The 18,786-nt window shown below is 38.2% G+C and overlaps 1 protein-coding gene across 3 annotated transcripts in view; it reads right to left on the bottom strand.

Annotated features, from left to right (window-relative positions):
* The window catches only part of PHACTR4 (phosphatase and actin regulator 4), a 120,754-nt gene that overhangs the window by 91,746 nt on the left and 10,222 nt on the right, over positions 1-18,786 (bottom strand). The window contains exon 1 of one of the 3 annotated variants that reach the window (XM_027864505.1): positions 539-559. The exons of the other annotated variants lie outside the window; for them this stretch is intronic. The gene's annotated coding sequence lies outside the window, so the exon portion shown is untranslated. Of the gene's footprint in view, positions 1-538; positions 560-18,786 lie in introns of those variants that run through there. 3 annotated transcript variants of the gene reach the window in all.

The raw sequence follows: 18,786 nt of genomic DNA, 5'->3' as shown, positions 1-18,786 counted from the left end.
GCCTAATGGCATTCAAAAATCTCTTCTTCCGCTAGGGAGGTATTGACTTCAACCTGAGGTAAATGGTCAATGGCTTTAGCACTGATTGATGATGATCTGTTAAGAACACTATGGAAGTGTTTGGCCCATCTCTCCACGGTCATGTCCTTATCACTAATCAATGTGCCTCCATCAAAACTGAGTAGTTGAGATATAACATATGTCTTTGGCCAATAAATAGACTAAACTTGAAAAAATTGGAAAAGTCATAAAAGGTATGCACAATAATCAATGTGGTTAAGTATGATTTCATGATGAGGAATCACTGAAGCATTTACATCTAACAATAATTTAGTTATACAAACTTGAAAGAGCACTGACTTTGGTGTCAAAGGACCCAAGTTTGAATCCCCACTTTCGACACTTCCTAATTGTATATCCTAGAGCAAGTCACAGTTTACTCATAGGTAAAATCAAGTGTTGGTCTAGTTAGCCTCTGAACTCCTTTCAACTCTAAATCCACAGTCCTACGACCTTCAGAGTCAGACATAGTATTTACCTCCGGTGTGACTTTGGGCAAAGCCTTTTGTTTCTCTGCTCCTTTACTTCCTCATTTGTAAAATTAAAGGGTTGGACAAGATGATATTTCTGATCTTCTCCAGCTCTCAATCCATGACATGTAGCCTCACCTGATTTCACAGATGAAGAAACAGACTCAAGAGATGGTACGTGACTGACTTTTACTCATGGGTCCAAAGGGGTGTTAGAGGGACCTGCATCTCCTGACTTCCAGTCCCATGTGGTTTTAGAGTAAGCTAAACTGACACCTTCTGATACTACAGAACACAACTTTATACAGCTTTTTCCCCAAAGCATCCCACGCAGCATGTAGAAAAATGCAAAATTGGCACATTGTTTCTGAAAGATCACATACTTTCATTAGACCTCAACAACTCAAGAAAAGTGTTGAGTGAACTTGGGTGCCTACCACTCATTGTAGAATGCAAGCAGACAGAAATTTAAACATTTTCATAACTCAAGGACAATGGCATCTAGTGTATAACTTGACAACACCACCTTGCTTAAAATGTAAACTCTACTTAATAGAATTACCACTTGAGAATAGGGATTGTTCTGGTGTTTTGTATCCCAAGTACCTAGCACAGTGTTTTACACATAGTAGACATTTATACTTATGTTTGCTGAATTGTATTAAAATGTATGATTAACCTTGCCAAAAGAAAGGAATTAGTGGGTAGAGATTTTATTTTAAAGCTTTTATTTATTATTTTATTTTTCCCCAGTTACACATAAAAACAAAAATTTCGTTCTTTCTTTTTTTTTTTGGTGAGGCAATTGGGGTTAAGTGACTTGCCCAGAGTCACACAGCTAGTGAGTGTTATGTATCTGAGGCGGCATTTGAACTCAGGTCTTCCTGACTCCAGGGCCGGGGCTCTATCCATTGCACCACCTACCTGCCCCTTAAAAACAATTTTTTTGAAACATATTTCTACATTAATCATGTTGTGAAAGAAGAAACAGAACAAAAGGAAAACGAAAAAAAAAAGTGAAAACAATATGCTTTGATCTGCATTCAGACTCCATCAATTCTTTCTCTGTACATGAATAGCATTTTCCATCATGAGTCTTTTGGAAATGTCTTGGATCATTGTATTTGGGAGGAGAGCTAAGTCAATCACAGTTGATCATTTCACAATGTGATTGTTACTGGGTACAATGTCCTCACTTCACTTTTGCTCACTTCACTGAGCATCAGTTCATGTAAGTCTCTCCAGGTTTTTCTGAAATTCGCCTGCTCAGCACTTCTTCCCCCCCCCCCCATTTCTTTATTTTTAGCTTTCAACATTCACTTAAAAGATTTTGAGTTCCAAATTTTCTCCCCATCTCTCCCCTCCCCCCCACCCCACAGTGGATAGAGATTTAGAGCAGAAGGGTCTTCAGAGATTATTCAGTCTATCTCTGCCATTTTATAGATGTAGTAAGAAGACCTGAACCCAGGTCCTCTTTCCATTAAAACAGTAAAATGAAAAAGATCTGGCCTTCAACAGAATATACTTTAGGTACAATGAAAAGACACAATTCATTCCTCAAATAAAGCCTTTACATCTTTTAAGTAATATGAGAATTCTGTTTGTACACCTGAAAACAATCAGGAAACTGCTGTGTATGTATGAAAACCCAATAAGATTGAAGACATTATACAAGGCCAAAGATTCCATTAAATCATAAACTCCTTGAGGCTATGGATTGTCTTTTACCTCTTGTTGTATCCCCAGAATTGGCGTAGGGCCTGCCTGGCAAAGAGTTGGTTACTAATAAATGCTGACTGACTGATCAAAAGATCCATCCAGGCCAATTTTTAATCTTTGACAGAGGCATAAGGAAATAGAGAGGATGCTTTCTTTGAGGTTAATCTAAAATGTACTTTACTTCCCTTTAAAAAGATGAAGTATTTTGAAATTAACATCCACAGATTTATCTAAGCCCTCTAAAAGCAGAGTTTTCAGACCATACTGCTTCTACGGGTAATGAGTACCTAAGTTTGCTACTACCTGTCCTAAAAGCATCATTTCCTTCTATTTTTCTTAAAACTGTCTTTTTTCTGTTCTCTAGTTCTAGGACACTAGGAATGTCAGCACTAGCAAGGAGTAAGGCTGGGCAAGTGAGGGTTAACCTTCCAGCTGGGATCAGTTGAGAGCCTAAATCTTCACCCAGTACTGGTGAAATGCACAAAAGCCTTCCTTACCGCTAACCACTGGTGTTCCATCCCACTCCTCTTCCTTAGACTTTGGCCTCTATATTTCTAATACCACCTAATAATCTGACTTTAACTTTGGTCTTTCCGGGCAGCTAGGTGACGCAGTGGATAGAGCACCAGCCCTGAAGTCAGGAGGACCTGAGTTCAAATCCGGCCTCAGACCAAACACCTGACACTTACTAGCTGTGTGACCCTGGGCAAGTCACTTAACCCCAACTGCCTAAAAAAAAAATAAAAATTTAAAAAAAAAAACCTTTGGTCTTGCTACTTCTGTTTGGTATTCCATGGGTTTAATTCTTAACTAACCCACACCTTCAGCCTGCTAGAGCAGAAAAAGACCTCAGAAAAGGGATATGGTGAACTCCTTTGTTTTCAAATCATCATAAATTCTAGAATTATGAGGGGATTTAGAAAGCATCAAGTCCAATTCTCTGATTTAAGAGATGAGTAAACTGAGGGTTGGGTTAGATTTGTGCTCATCCAATTCTTCACCTTTAGGAGTCGAAATATACCCTTTCCTATGTCTTCAACTCTCCAGTCTTGTAGGCATCTAATCAATCCAGTCCCACCCTGAAAAAGCCCCCTTTACTAAATACCCAACAAGTGGTCATCGAGCCTCTCCTTGGAGTATTCCAATAAAGAAGAAACTGACCATTTTTGGCTGGTCTAATTAATAGCAAGTTTTTTCCTGACATCAAGTTGAAACTTTCTCTCTGAGAAACATATCCATTGCTCCTAATTCAGCTGTCTGCTAACCATTTGGCTGGAATGGAGAGTTCATCAAAAGGAAGAATAAATTTTAAGCTAGAAATGGTAGGTCAGATCCAGTCTGTGTCAACTAATTGAACTGGAGAAAAGGAAGGACCAAAAATAATTCCAAGCTTCCAAGTCTGAGGGTGTAGCTCCAATCTGCTTTCTAGAATGGCTGGACCAACACACAGCTCCACCAACCTTACACTAGTGCAGAGCTGAAAAATCACAACCAGATCAAAAGGTAACTAGGAAATATTTAACAAAGCAAATAAAAAGACAATACGACGTGGGTCATAACTGCTGATTTGTGGTTTTCAAAGTCAATATGCAGGAAAGGCAGGGATAGACTGCATGAGGGCACCTTTCTGCTTCAACCTCTGTCATCTTCCTCCTCCCATTTTGGCTGGCCAGTCTGATGGTATGAAGCAGAACCTCAAAGTTGCTTTAATATGTATTTCTCTCATTATTAGTGATTTAGAGCCTTTTTTCATATGGTTGTCAATATCTTCTATTTCTTTCTTCGAAAAACGCCTGTTCCAATCTTTTGACGTTTTGATCTACGGGGAAATGGCTCTTAGGATTTATGAATTTGAATCAGTTCCTTACACATTTTGAGCAGTTTTTTTTTTTTTTTTAATCAATGGCTTCTTTGGGGTATAAGCCCAGTAAGAGTCTCTGGTTCAAGAGGTATGGACACTAGCCTTTCATTTGCATAATTACAAATTGCTTTACAAAACAGTTATACCATTTCACAGCTCCACCAACAACTCTATCTTTCCAGATCCCCTCCAACATCAACTGTTGCCATTTTTGGTCATTTTTGCCAATGTGCAAAAATGTGAGGTAAAATCTCAGAGTTGTTTTGATTTGTATTTCTCTCATTATTAGTGATTTATAACATTTCTTCATGTGGTTATGAATACTTTGCAGTTCTTTTGATTATTGTTTGTTCATATTCTTTGACCATTTATCTATTAGGGAATGATTACTACACCTATACCTACATACCTACACATACACACACATACTTCTTGCTTTATGAATTCACAATATGCTAATTTGACTTTCCACAAAGAATTCTGAAAGAAATCTGCATTCTGCATTGTTGGTGGAATTGTGAACTGATCCAACCATTTTGGAGAGCAATTTATAGCCCAAAGGGCTATAAAAATGTGCATACCCTTTGTCCCAGCAATACCACTTCTAGGGCTGTATCCCAAAGAAATGATACAAATGGGAAAAGGACCCACGTACAAAAATATAGCAGCTCTTTCTGTGGTGGCAAAGAACTGGAAATTGAGAGGATGCCCATCAACTGGGAATGGCTAAACAAGTTGTGGTATATGAATGTAATGGAATATTATTGTGCTACAAGAAATATGAGCAGGCAGACTTCAGAAAAACCTGGAAAGACTTGTATGGACTGATGTTGAGTGAAGTGAGCAGAACCAGGAGAACATTGTACACAGTAACAGCCACGTTGTTCGATAACTAACTTTGATAGATTTAGCCTTTCTCGGAAATGCAAGGATCTCCAAAAGTCTCATGATGGAAAATGCTATCCACATCCAGAGAAAGAACTATGGAGTTTGAATGCAGATCAAAGCATACTATTTACTCTTTTTTTTTCCTTCTATTTTGTTTTGTTTCCTCTTTCTGGTGGTTCCTCCTATTGGTTCTAATTCTTACTTACAACATCACTAATGTGAAAATATGTTAAATAGGAATGTATATGCATAGCCAATATCAGATTGCACACCCTGGGGAGGGAGGTGGGGAGGGAGGGGAAGAAAAATTTTAAAACTCAAAAGCTTGTGGAAGTGATTGTTGATAAATCAAAATACATTTTTAAAAAATTAAAAAAAAAAAGAAAATACATTTAATAAGAATGTATATGTAGAGCCTATATCAGATTGCATGCCATCCTGGGGAAGGAGGCGGGGAGGGAAGGGGAGAAAAATTTAAAACTCAAAAGTGTATGGAAGTAATTGTTGAAAACTAAAAATAAATTAAAAAAAAAAAGAAATCTGCATTCTAAAAAATATGCCTATGTTAACACTTTGCCTTGTGGTACTGTGCTCTCTCTGTTCTTGCCTCTCAGCTCAGCACTCCATGACCTCCCAGTCCCCACCAAAAAAAATCCTCCAAGTGAAAAATGGACATGGAGAGAGACCACCACCTTGTATCAGAGACTTCCCTCTGTCTGTGGGCAAATTGGCATTATGTACAAATCACACTACATAGAGGTTAGGGGAATGGTCCTATTATGTAAATCAATAACTGTCTGTATATAAATTGTTTATTTTTCTTGGATACCAAACCTTTGTCAGAGAAGTTTGACACAAAGAATTTTTTTCCCATTTCACCACTTCCCTTCTTATCCTAGATGCATTAATATTATGTGGGCAGAAGCTTTTCAGTTTCAAGTAATCAAAGTTATGTGTTATCTTTTCTTTTCTTTTTTTGGGGGGAGGGGCAAGGCAATTGGGGTTAAGTGACTTGCCCAGAGTCACACAGCTAATATGTGTCATGTGTCTGAGGCCACATTTGAACTCAGGTCCTCCTGACTCCCTGCACCACCTAGCTGTCCAGTGTTATCTTTTCTAATCGCTCCTATCTCCTCTGGTTAAGAAAACATCTCTTACCCATAGCTATGGGAGGTAGATGATGTTTCTCTTCTAAATTTTTGATAGCATGATCTTTTATATTAAGATCACATATCCACTTACAATGCATTATTGCATGTGGTGTGAGGTGTTGGTGTAAGCCTAATTTCTGCCAGACCGTTTTCCAGTTTTCCCAGCAGTTTTTATCAAATAAGAAGTCTTTCCCTAAGTTACTCATGTTTTCTATTTTATCAAACACTGGGTTATTGAGTTCTATTATTTCTGAATCTCCCTTGCCTCGTCTGTTCCATTGACCTATCTTTGTTCTTTAACCAATACCAAATGGTTTTGATGACTGCTGCTTTATAATACAGTATGAAGTCTGGAAGTGCTATTCCCCCTTCATCCTTCCTTCTTTTAGTCATTTCCCTTAATATTCTAGATCTAGACCCTAAGCAAGTCACATAACCTATGTCTGGATCAGTTTCCTTATTGGTAAAAAGAAGATAATAATAGCATCGATCTCCTAGAGTTGTTATGAACTTCATATGACACAATATTTATAAAGTACTCTGAAAACCTGACAACACTATAAAAACACTAGCTGTCATTATTGTCGTCATCATCCACGCTACCTCCCTGACTGCAAGACCAGTGGCCTTCCCACCTCTCCACAGGGTACTTGGTCTTTCTCATTTCCCAGCACATTTTCTTCTTAGGATTTTTAAATGCTGAGGACTCTGAATTAGTAGCAAGACATGGGAACAATACGAGAGAAAGCAAGGGTGAAAGCATATGATGTTCTGTCCTTTCAGTCACATCAGACTCTTTGTGACCCTATTTGGGGTTTTCTTGGCCAAGATATTAGAGTGGGGTGCCATGTCCTTCTCTAGCTCATTTGACAGATGAGGAAATTGATCCAAACCTAGGTTATATGACCTGCCCAGGGTCACACTGCTACTAAGTGTCTGAGGCCAGAATTGAACTCAGGAAGATAAGTCTTATGGACTCCAGGCACTCTATCCACAGCCCCACCTAGCTGCCCCAAAAGCATACATTAAGTCCTAATTAATTGTCACCTCTTCACTCTATGCAATGGTACAAGAGAAAGTAGCCCTGGCAACAGACATCTGAGTGTATTATACCACAACATACGCCACTTGATAAATTATTTACCACAGCCTATATTCTGAAAGTGATGTCATCCATTTTCTAAAGGCAGAATCTAACCACCTGGAAAAAAGTTATAAACCTGTATGTCACAGAGCAGAGGAAATAAGTAATCCTATTGACAGTGTCAAAGATACACTTTGACAATTAATGAGCTAGTCTTTGACAAAGTTATGAACGTTTTTTTGGAGGTAAGCGTCATTTAACATATCAGTTGTTACAAGACAGAATATGCAAAGTGCTCTGGGTCAGAGATCGGTGATGGTATCAAGAAAATCAGCTTACCTTCTCCTCAATGGTTATGATCTACAGAAAAGATTGCATAACTAGATGTCGGGACACATGAACACTCTTCTGAAAATATCGACAACCGCTTTTACTTCCTTGTAAGTTCAAGGACAGATGTTGTATAGTGGACAGATAAAAGAACAATGGGAATATACTATCAGACTCTGGTTATATACTGGTTATATATAATACATATATATATACTGGTTGTATATAATATATAATATACTGGTGATAGACATAATATACTGGTTAGTTTTGATTACTTTTTTTCTTTTTTCTTCATTTTAAAAGATAGTCGTTCTACAAGGAAAAAATGGTGGTACATTTACAAATGAAAGTGAAATAAAGAAGTTTAATCTAAAAACCCTATGGGTCAGACAGCTCAAGTCTGAATCCAATTCTAGCCTTCTCTAGCTATGGGAACCCTCATTTATACTCCCACTGCAAATACCCTAGTTCAAGATATAAGGAATTCATAATCTCTTGCCTAGATTACTATGATAGCCTCATAATTGGTCTTCCTACCTCTGATCCTCATGTCTACCATAATGCACAAGTATGATCAAAATCCTCCAGTGGTCTACAGCACCTTCCAAATAAACAATTAACTCCATAACCAGCCATTCAAAGCCATCTAGAATCTGACAAAAACCTGCTTTGACAAGTTTATTTCATTATGTCATCAAGTCTTCTCTCCAATCAAACTAGATTATTCATGTTTCCCCATATCAATCAATCAACAAGAATTTATTAAGGCTACTGTGTACAAGGACTGTACTAGGCACTATAGGTCTAAGAACAAAGAAACAAACACTCTGACTCACAAATATGGGATGACAAACAACATATAAGTATGAAACAAACAAAAAAAAGCACAACATAACCAGAAGAAATAAAAATAATTATCAGAACCTATTATGCGATTTTCCCATTTACACCAAAACATTTATAGCAGCACATCTTATAATAGCAAAGAATAAGAAACAAAGTAGATGCTCATCAGTTGGGGAATGGCTAAACAAACTATGGAACATGAATGTAATGGAATATTACTGTGCTATAAGAAATTATGTATATGATAAATACAAAGAAATACACAACGATCTACATGAACTGATACAGAATGAAGTAAGCAGAGGCTAGAAAACAATAAACATAACCAACAACGTAAATGGAAAGAACCACCCATGGATATGAAAATCAAAAGTGAATATAATGAAATTATAAAGACCAAGCAGGGCTCAAATGTAGAAATATAAGATACTCACAACCCATCATTTCATGGGGGTAGGAGGTCCACAGATGTTACACATTGCACATGATTTTGGACTTTTTCAATGTATTCATCAGTTGTGCTGATTTCCCCCCCTTTTTTTTCTTTTTTGTCTTTAAAAAGGGCTATTTGTTACATGGGATGATTCTCTGAGAGGGGCTGGGGGAGGAATAGTTGGCATAACTATGATGATGTGGAAAACAGTAGACATGAACAAAAAAACCTTATTTTTTAAATAGTTATATGCTAACAAAAGTAAGAATATAAAAGAAATAGAATACCTTCAAAAATACAAAATGCCCAAACTTACAGAAGTTCAAACAAGATCTTAAATTATTCAAACTCAGAAAAAGAACAAGCTGTAAAGGAACTACCAAAGGAAAAAAACAAAACAAAACAAAACCATGGTCCTTCTTGATGGATTCACAGGAGAATTCTATCAAACTTGGAGAGAACAATTTAATACCAATATTACACAAATTTCTGCCTAATCCCTTGTATGAGATAAATATGGCTCTGATACCTAAACCAGGGAAGGAGAAAACACAAAACTATAGATCAATATCATTAATGAATATCAATTCAAAATTTTAAATAAAATCCTGTCATACAGACTACAGACATTCACCAATCATTCATACAACCAAGCTCATTTACGTAATGCAACACAATTTATCCTATTAGAAACAAAAACATCTCAAAACACACGATTATCTGACTAGATGCCTGAAATTTTGTTGCCAAGGCATTTCAGTCATGTTCGACTCTCTGTGACCCCATTTGGGGTTTTCTTGCCAAAGATACTGGAGTATTTGCCGTTTGATTCTCCAGCTCATTTTACAGATGAGGAACTGAGGCAAACAGGGTCACACAGCTACCAGGCTACTAAGGCTGAATTTAAACTCAGGTCCTCATGACTCCAGGGCTGGTGCTCTATCGACTGTGCCACCTAGCTGCCCAGATATCTGAAAAGCCTTTTGATAAAGCAGAATACTTGTGCTAAAAACCCTATAAAGTATAGACACAGAGGAACCTTTTTTAAATATCATAAAAATACCTATCTAAAATCAAAAGCAAATATCACTGCAATGGCGACACACTAGAACCTTTCCCAATAAATTCAAGAGTGAAGCATGGATGTCCACTCCCCCCACCATTATTTTATTTCATTCGGTAAATGTTAGCAGTAGCAATTAGACAAAAAAAAAAGAAAAAGAAATTAAAGGTGAAAAGAAAGGTAGAGTGGCTAAAAACAAATCCAATTTGCTGACAATATAATGGCTTACTTATAAAATCCTAGTTAATCTGCAAAGATACTAATTGAAACAACAGCTCCAACAAAGTTGCAGACTACAAAATTGTTGCTTTTCAGTCATGTCCAACTCTTTGTGACCCCAAGCACCTACTGTCCAGGGTTTTCTTGGCAAAGACAATGAACTGGTTTGCCATTTCCTTCTCCAGTAGATTAAGGACAACAGGGGTTAAATGATTTGCCCAGGGTCCCACAGCTAGTAAGCGACCAATGTCATATTTGTACTCAGGTCCTTCCTGACTCCAGGGCTGGTGCTCTATTTACTGGACTACCTAGCTGCCCCAACCTGAGCATTACAGCCCCCCAAGTGCAATCTGTTACAACTGGTTTCCTTGAATTGCTTCCAGCAGTAAATAACCAGTGTAGGGCAATGGTGTAACATTTTGAGAACCGTGGCATTTTTAGGTAGGAAAAGAGAAAAAGTGGGATAAAAGGGGAAGTCAAAAGGAGGAAATGGTGTCCAACTTGATCAATGAGATGAGTCAAGGTTCTCAAAAGATCTCAAGAGGTTAGAAAAATGAATCCAATTAAGACTAAATTGAGTCGAGATAAAAAGCAAGCTCTATATTTTGGCTTAAAAAAAAATTAACTTCCCAAGCACAGGACTGGGGAGGTTTGCGTGAAAAAGCTGCCTCAGCCTCAGACACATAACACTTTCTAGCTGTGTGACCCTGGGCAAGTCACTTAATCCCATTGCCTAACCAAAAAAAAAAAAAGCTGCCTCAGAAGATAGGGTGTCCCTCTCACTGGAAATCTTCAACCACAGCTGGATGGATACATATCAGGAATGCTGCAGAGTTTCCATGGTTTGGGGCAAAGACTGGAGTAGATACAACCTCTGAGGTCTCTTTCAATTCTCAGCTTCTACATCCCAGGAAAAATACACTGATCAGCAAAAGCAGAGTACTGCAATAAAGCCAAACAGGAGGTTACCGGATGGTGGCAAGGGAGGGCTGTTTCAGAGAAGGGGCAGAACCACAATGGACCAATGAGATCACTTAGTCACTCAACACTGAAAAGCTGCTGCCACCCAGTGGAAAGCAGCATTAGGGCAGGAAAAGAAGGCGGGTACACACACATACACAGACACGGATGGCAAGCTGCAGTTAGTCCCAGAATCCAGCTACTCCTTTTCTTCTCAGTACAGCTGCAAATTCATTTTTCTAGTTGGTATTCAGTCATTTTCCACTCGTATCCAATTCTTCATGACCCCATTTAGGGTTTTCTCAGCAAAGATATTACTGTGGTTTGCTATTTCCTCTTCCAACTCATTTTACAGATGAGGAAGCTAAGTTAAGTGATTTGCCCAGGGTCACACAAGTGTGAGGGCAGATCTGAACTCAGGAAGAAGAGTCTCCAGGCAGCTAGGTGGAGCAGTGGATAAGCAGTGGATAGAGCACTGGTGTTGGAGTCAGGAGGACCTGAGTTCAAATCTAGCCTCAGACATATAACACTAGCTGTGTGACTCTGGGCAAGTCACTTAACCCCAATTGCCTCGCCAAAAACAAAAAACAAAACAAAACAAAAGAAGAGTCTTCCTGACTCCAGGCCGGCACTTTAACCGCTGTGTCATCTAACTGTCCCATTTTTCTAGTTACTGCAACAGAAAGATACCCTCTTAATATTCCTCTTGGCCTTAATTCCTTTATTCCTGACCTCCGCAACACTAAGATACCGCTGATGAAAAAGAATGTTGTTTTTCCTTAAGTCTAAAAATGCACAAAACAAAAACAAAAAAACCCAGGCTAATGCCAACAAATCAATGGGATTCTAGGACTGGAAGATGAGAAATTCGTTTTGTGTAAGCTTTCAAACAGCCTTTAGGCATTCACCTACCAGCTGAAGCCCCTTGACAAAGAAATCCTCAAATCCATAGATTAACAGATAAAGTCATTTTAGTTATAGCGTTTACAAGTAAAGGACAAATATCAAAAAGATTTCCCACTATCCAACCAAAACCTGCTGTCATGGGAAATTAAGCACCAGGACAATAAAAAAAAAGTTAGAAGATTCCATGAGCATGGAAAATTTGGCTGCCTGGTTGAAGATTAACTGGGAATAGGACCACATCAGATCTTAAGCAAATAAAGAGTTCAGTTTTTTCCTAAAAGGTTTTTTTTAGTTTAAAACTGCAAGACTGAAAACAGTTTAGTGCTAAGAAACAAAATTTTAGTGATTTCAGGAAGACAATATAAGGGGGAGTGGACAGGGGATGGAGTCCTGTACTGGGCCCACCAGCTTAGTTCTAAGTCTGGGATATTCTGACTTCCTAGCTATATGACCCTGAGTAGGTCATTTCACCTCTGAGTCTCAGTTTCCCCATTTGTAAAATGAGAGATTTGGATCCAATGACCACTAAGATCCCTCCCTGCATGATTTCTTCATCTGCCCCATCTGTATCATCTGCATTTTTCCATTTGCTCTGCTCCATTTAACAGTACTAACAGTGCTAAGTCAGGGGTTCTTAAAGTTTTTTTGGTCACGGACCCCTTCTTAGAACAATTATTTTTAAATGCATAAAACAAAATACAAAGAAAACAAATCATGTTGACATACAGCTATCAAAATATTTTGAAAAACAAATTCCTGGACCATGTTAAGAACTGCTGCCATTAAAGTTTAATGATGATCTTGAGAGCTAAAGAATATGTGAATAATGATAATTAATAATAACTCACATTTAATAGTGCTTTAAGGAGGTTCCTTATTTTATTAACCCCTTTATGTTGGTAAGACAAATTTTATTATTCTCATTTTACAAATTAGGAAAATAAATGTTCAAGTGACATGCCCAAGGTTCAGGTCTTAGTAATGGCATAATTAAGATAATAAAATCAAATCTACTGGTTCCAGGTATATAGGTGCAATGTTTTTCCTTCTAGCTTCTCTTATTCCTGTGAGTTCTGACCTCCAATGATATCAGCCCCATATTCCTCAAAACAATATCACTGTTGTTCAGTCTTCATGACCCCATTGAGTTTTTTTGGCAAAAATACTAGAGTGGTTTGCCATTTCCTTTTCCATCGGATTAAGGTAAATGGAGGTTAAGTGATTTGCCCAGGGTCAAACACCCAGTGAGTGTCTGGGACTGCATTTGAACTCAGGTCTTCCTCACTCCAGGCCCAGTGCTCTATCTCTATACTGAGCCACCTCCTTGCCTCCTGTCACTTTTTCAGTCCTACAAAAAGTTAAAAAACACATCCCTTCTTTCCATAAACAATCAGTAAACAGGGGCTGGGAGCATACATTGTCACATGGTTTGTTTAGAAGTATCTGTTGAGCGAAAATAAAAATTATCAATAAATTTAAAATTTTGTTATTTCATTGGCATAGAGAACACTGTCTGCCAATGCAAATCGGCACCCTCTGCAACTTCTCAATAAAGTAACGAAAAGCATTTATGAAGTAACTACTATGTCCCAGATCCTGTGTGCTAGGTGCTAGGCAAAGACAAAAATGTGAAACAGTCTGTCCTCCAAGAGCTTGCAATCTAATTTAAGACGGCAACATGGGCATGCATAGTATCTGTGAAATATAATCTATACAAAATAGCTATAACATAATTTCGGGGAGGGGGGTGAGCATCTGAACTGAGCCTCAAAGAAAACTAAGAGGCAAGTAAGGAAGTGCATTCTGGCTATGAGGGACAGCCAGTGCAAAGCATAGATCAGAGTGCAAAGCACAAGAAAAGCATAAAAGACAATCCGGCTGGACTGCAGTGTGTTTGAAGGGGAAGAAGAGTAGTAAGGTTGGAAAGGTAGGTTGGAAAAGGGCTTTGAATATCAAATGGAAAAGTTTCTATTTGATCCTAGGTGATAATAGGGAGCCACTGGAGTTGACTAAGCAGATGAAGTGACATGGTCAAAGGTGTGCTTTAGAAAAACCATTTTGGCACCTGTGTGGAGAATGGATTGCAGTGGGTCGAGACTCGAGGCAAAGAACCAATTAGGAAGCTAATGAAATAGTCCAGTTGAGAAAGAAGTGATGAGGACCTGGAGTGGGCCCTGAATAGGGCTGTGTGAGAGTAGAAAGAACGGGGCAATGCAAGACAAGTGAAAAAAGAAAAGAAACAATTTGGTAACTGAGTGGATATGTGAGGGGAGAGTAGAGAAGAGAGCTGCCTGGGGCACAAAGAGATTAAGTCACTTGCCTAAAGTCACACTCTGAAAGTGGGGGTGGGGGGGTAGGGGGGGATGGGATATCAAGTTGCTTCTCAAATAAAGATTAAAAATAAAACTACACTTTTCCTACTCCCAAAAAACTCATCAAGCAAAAAAAGTTTTCACTGAGTTAAGACCCAGAGGAAGGGGATCACTGGGAAGGGGGCGAAGAGTAGAAAGAAGAAATTCAATAAGTTACCAGATAAAATGCTAATAGGGAGGAGGAGTACAAATGAATTTTAGTATCAGTCACCCACATGCAACTAAATTAGTCATTTTAGTTACAAAGGAAAATTCTGAATAGGAAAACAATAGAGTTATTTAATCTCTCAATTTAGGGGGCTTCTATCCTGTTAACTCCAATCTCAGTTAGAATTGATAGCTGTTGAAAATAATGTTCTTTGGGTGCAGCTAGGTGGTGCAGTAGATAGAGCTCCGATCTCAAAGTCAGGAGGACCTGGGTTCAAATCTGACCTCAGACACTTGACACTTACTAGCTGTATGACCCTGGGCAAGTCACTTAACTCCAATTGCCTCACACCCCCCCCCAAAAAAAGTTAAAAAAAAGAAAGAAAGAAAATAATGTGCTACAGCTGTAATTATGGCTTAAAAATGGGTAAGTGGATTTTCCAAACTCTTATATCTAATACAGCAGAGTCTGCCAGCTGTCTGATATGTGATTACTGAGTATTTTTCAAGGGGAATCTCGAACTCCTGGGACCCAGACTTGTAATCCAACAGGCATCATAAGCCTGTAGACAATTTCTAGAGGACTAATGCTCCCTCCAGATAATGAATGGGCTGAACTCTCTCATCACTGACACATTCAGGCCCAAACAAGAATGGAGCAGAATCACTATAGCACTACTCTACCTTCACTACTTAAAGTCTCTTTTCACTGAACAATACAATTCAATTCAATAAACATATACTAAGCTTTTATACCACCCTGCAGCCTGCATAGCTCAAGTGTATTCAAGACTTTTTAATCACTTCTTTCACAACATGACTAATGTGGAAATATGTTTAATGTGATTATATACATGCATAGCCTATATCAGATGGTATGCCATCTTGGGGAGTGGGAAAGGAAGGGTGGGAGAAAAAAATCTGGAACTCAAAATCTTATAAAAGTGAATGCTGAAAACTATCTTTACATGTAATTGGAAAAATAAAATATTATTAAGTGGAATAAAATTTTAAAAAGGCCTTTAATCATTGACAGGCTCCCCCAAAGTATTCTTCTCTATCATGGAGATCTGGTGTCAAGTAAGGAAGATGGAAAATGAGATGGCTGGATGCTCCATGTGTCCCTGTTTACAGATAACAGAGTTGACTCTATTATGCACCACAACACTGCTGATTCTCCTAGACAAGATCCACAATCACTTGAGAGTCTGGCTTAATTGTCCACACAGAAAAAAATCAAGCGGAGAAAAATGCCTATAGCCCAGACAATGATACAGTTAGATCTACTGACCGAGAAGCTCTATAATTTGTCTTTCTTGGAGAGAATACAAATGGACAAAGAGTTGAGAAACTGAGGGTCACCCAAAAGGCAATGGAGAGGTTGATGATAGGTATGAGTAGGCAGCAATGCATCACAAACAAGTAGTTACAAAGGAGAATCCATTAATAAATGAACAAACATAATACAGAGTGTCCCAAAAGTCATAGTGCGGTTTTAAGCCATTAAAGCTATTATTAACACTTGCGCTGGATGCTGGGGATAAAGACAAGGGATGAAACACTCTGTGGTGGTAGTCACATCACAAGTGTCTCCCCAGGCTTCTCTGAAACCGTCCTCCCTCCTCATCTCTTACAGTACAAGAGTATTCCACCACATTCCTCTAATGTAATTTGTCTATTCATTCCCCAAATTATGGCCACCAACTCCTCAGTTTCCATTTCTTACTTAACAAAATGTCTTAAGTGCTTACTCCTCCATGCCAGGCACTGTACTGGGGATACAGAGAAAGGCAGGAGGAGACAGCCTGATTTATCCATCAGCTGTGTCACATTCCTAAGGGAATTTGGCTGGATTGAATACTTTGGAGAAGCTATTTGAAGTTTGAGTCCACTCTCCCCAGGGGCAAAAAGGTAGAATATGCCTAAGAGGGTGCCCTGGGGTGTTGGGAGGAATTGTCTGGACTTCAGTTCTTCCTGCTTCAGTCACCCTGAGTGCTGATGCCTGCCCCTCTGAGATTAACTACTGCCTTCTCTGTGCAGATCTTCCACGTACCGTGTCTATGTCCACATTGTTTTCCCCAGTAAAAAGCGGGCTCTTCAAGGGCAGGGTCCACCCTTTTGCCTTTCTTTGTATCCTAGCAACGACTAAACATACAACAAATGCTTGTTCACCAACGTCACTGAACCATCAGTCTGACATACTCACCACTATGATACCATCAGTACAAGGATGGCAAACAAAGGAAACTACAGTTTAGAAGAATTTTTCTTTGCTTTGTCCTTGGTTTACCATGATGAATGAGAAAAATTATAAAGAGCTTCTTCACAAGTGAGATTTAAAATTCCTAAGTGACAAATTCATATTCCCTAAAAAGGTACAGTCGTCTCTTGATAAACTCTGAAGCTTTAGTTACTTAAGTATTAAAAAGGCAATTTGGACTAGTTAAAAATGACAAGCATTTGGACTACATCCCTTGGAGATATACATATATATATACACATATATACATATATATGTGTATATATATATAAACAGAAGAGATACCCTCATCTTTTACACACTGATTTTACTGTTGAAATAAACCTATGAAGTGAAGGAAGCTGATGCTGACACGGGAGCATGACGCTCACGGCAGGTAGAAATCTCCATACCAATCCCAACTCTAACACTTGGGGACTTCAAAAATACATGTCAAATCACTCCAACACCCTCCCTCATAGGATTAGTTGGTATAAGGAGAACCCTTTGTAAAACTATAAAACACTAAACCTGAGCTGCAGAATGAATAAATGAATTAATGAATGAATGAATAAAAAACATTTGCTTAGGGCCTACTATGTGCAAAGCACTGTGCTAAGTGCTGGGGATACGGACAGAAAAGTAAGCCAATTTGGTCTCAAGGAGCTCACTTTCTAGCGAGAGGGAAAGAAAACATGGGAGGTTTCAGCTCCAAGTCAGAAAGTTTCAGGTCAAAAAGTTAGTCTGGAGCAGCTTCCTACTGTGTTAAAAATATGCACATAGAGATCATTAAAATATGCACATGGAACAATATAAATGCTAAAATGTTAACATAATAAGACCTCTACTTTTAAATAAAGTAGCTTAACTTCATAATTTAAGAGTCAACTTCAGGAACTTAGAAATTTCAAAAGGACTTTAACCATAATGTCAAAGTTTAACATTCTACAGGGAAAGTTAATATAAAAAATAGTATTAATTTTTCCCTCCAAGAAAAAAAGTCAGCTCCTCCCTTAAGTTAAACATTGCACTGCTTATGGCCACCTTGCTAAACATTGAGCGGTATTATGAATAGCTATCTGAACGGGTGTGGTTCACTGATAAAAAGAAACATTTCATGCTTGTCCAGTTTCTCTCAGGAAACACCACAATTGAATTCCCAGAGTATCACTCTTAGAAATTCTAAGTTGTTTACTATTTTAAATCCAAGAGCAAAAAATATTTGATAGAGCTAGGAAAAAATCCAGGCCATCGTAACCCTCAATGTAACTGGAGGTAAAAATCTTTCTGGAAACAAGTAGGATCTTGTAATTAAAAAATATTACTCTACCCATGATTTCATCTGTAAAATTCAGAGAAATCTCATATCTAAGTAGTTTGAATGTTTCTTATCAGCCTTGTTTCTCATTACCCTAAAAAAAAGCATTGTTTAATTCGAGTTCCTATTTAGAAGAATTTCAGTACCTCATGTACCTAACAGTGTTTAGTACATAGTAGATGCTTAATAAATACTTATTAATTGGTCGGAAATATCCTCCAATAGATTCAATTGCCAGATAAGGAAACTGATGCCCAGAAATGTTGAGTCATTACACAGTGAGTTAACAGCAAAGGGTCTCCAAAAAACTCCAAATCTTGTGACTCACTGTCAATGACTCTTGACAGAAATCTATTTTGAAGTATTGATTACAAGAAAAGTTAAGTCAAAGCCTTTCAAATGCAAAACAGAGCCCTAAACAGAACTCCTTCCTGGCATTACAAGTCTTGGATATTGTCCTATACTGGATATGTGGACACAAAATTGCAGAACTCAGAGATTCAAAAGTATCAAATTTTCATAACTGATGCGCCAAATTTGTCTCCTATTTATAAAATCTCAAACAATAATAGATTTCTTCCTAAAAATTTATATGTTTCTACTGAGTGTTTTCTATATCACCCACCCTGAAGTTGTTCTACACCTCATTTTCCCTCCTATCCCTTTCCCCACCAGCATTACATATCAAAGAAATTGAGCTGTGGCCAAGAAAAGTCT

This window comes from Vombatus ursinus, unplaced genomic scaffold (assembly GCF_900497805.2).
Source record: "Vombatus ursinus unplaced genomic scaffold, bare-nosed wombat genome assembly UNPS02014775.1, whole genome shotgun sequence".
Taxonomy (NCBI): domain Eukaryota; kingdom Metazoa; phylum Chordata; class Mammalia; order Diprotodontia; family Vombatidae; genus Vombatus; species Vombatus ursinus.
The sequence above is the reverse complement of the archived record's forward strand: the minus strand, read 5'-3'. Positions and strand labels throughout refer to the sequence as shown.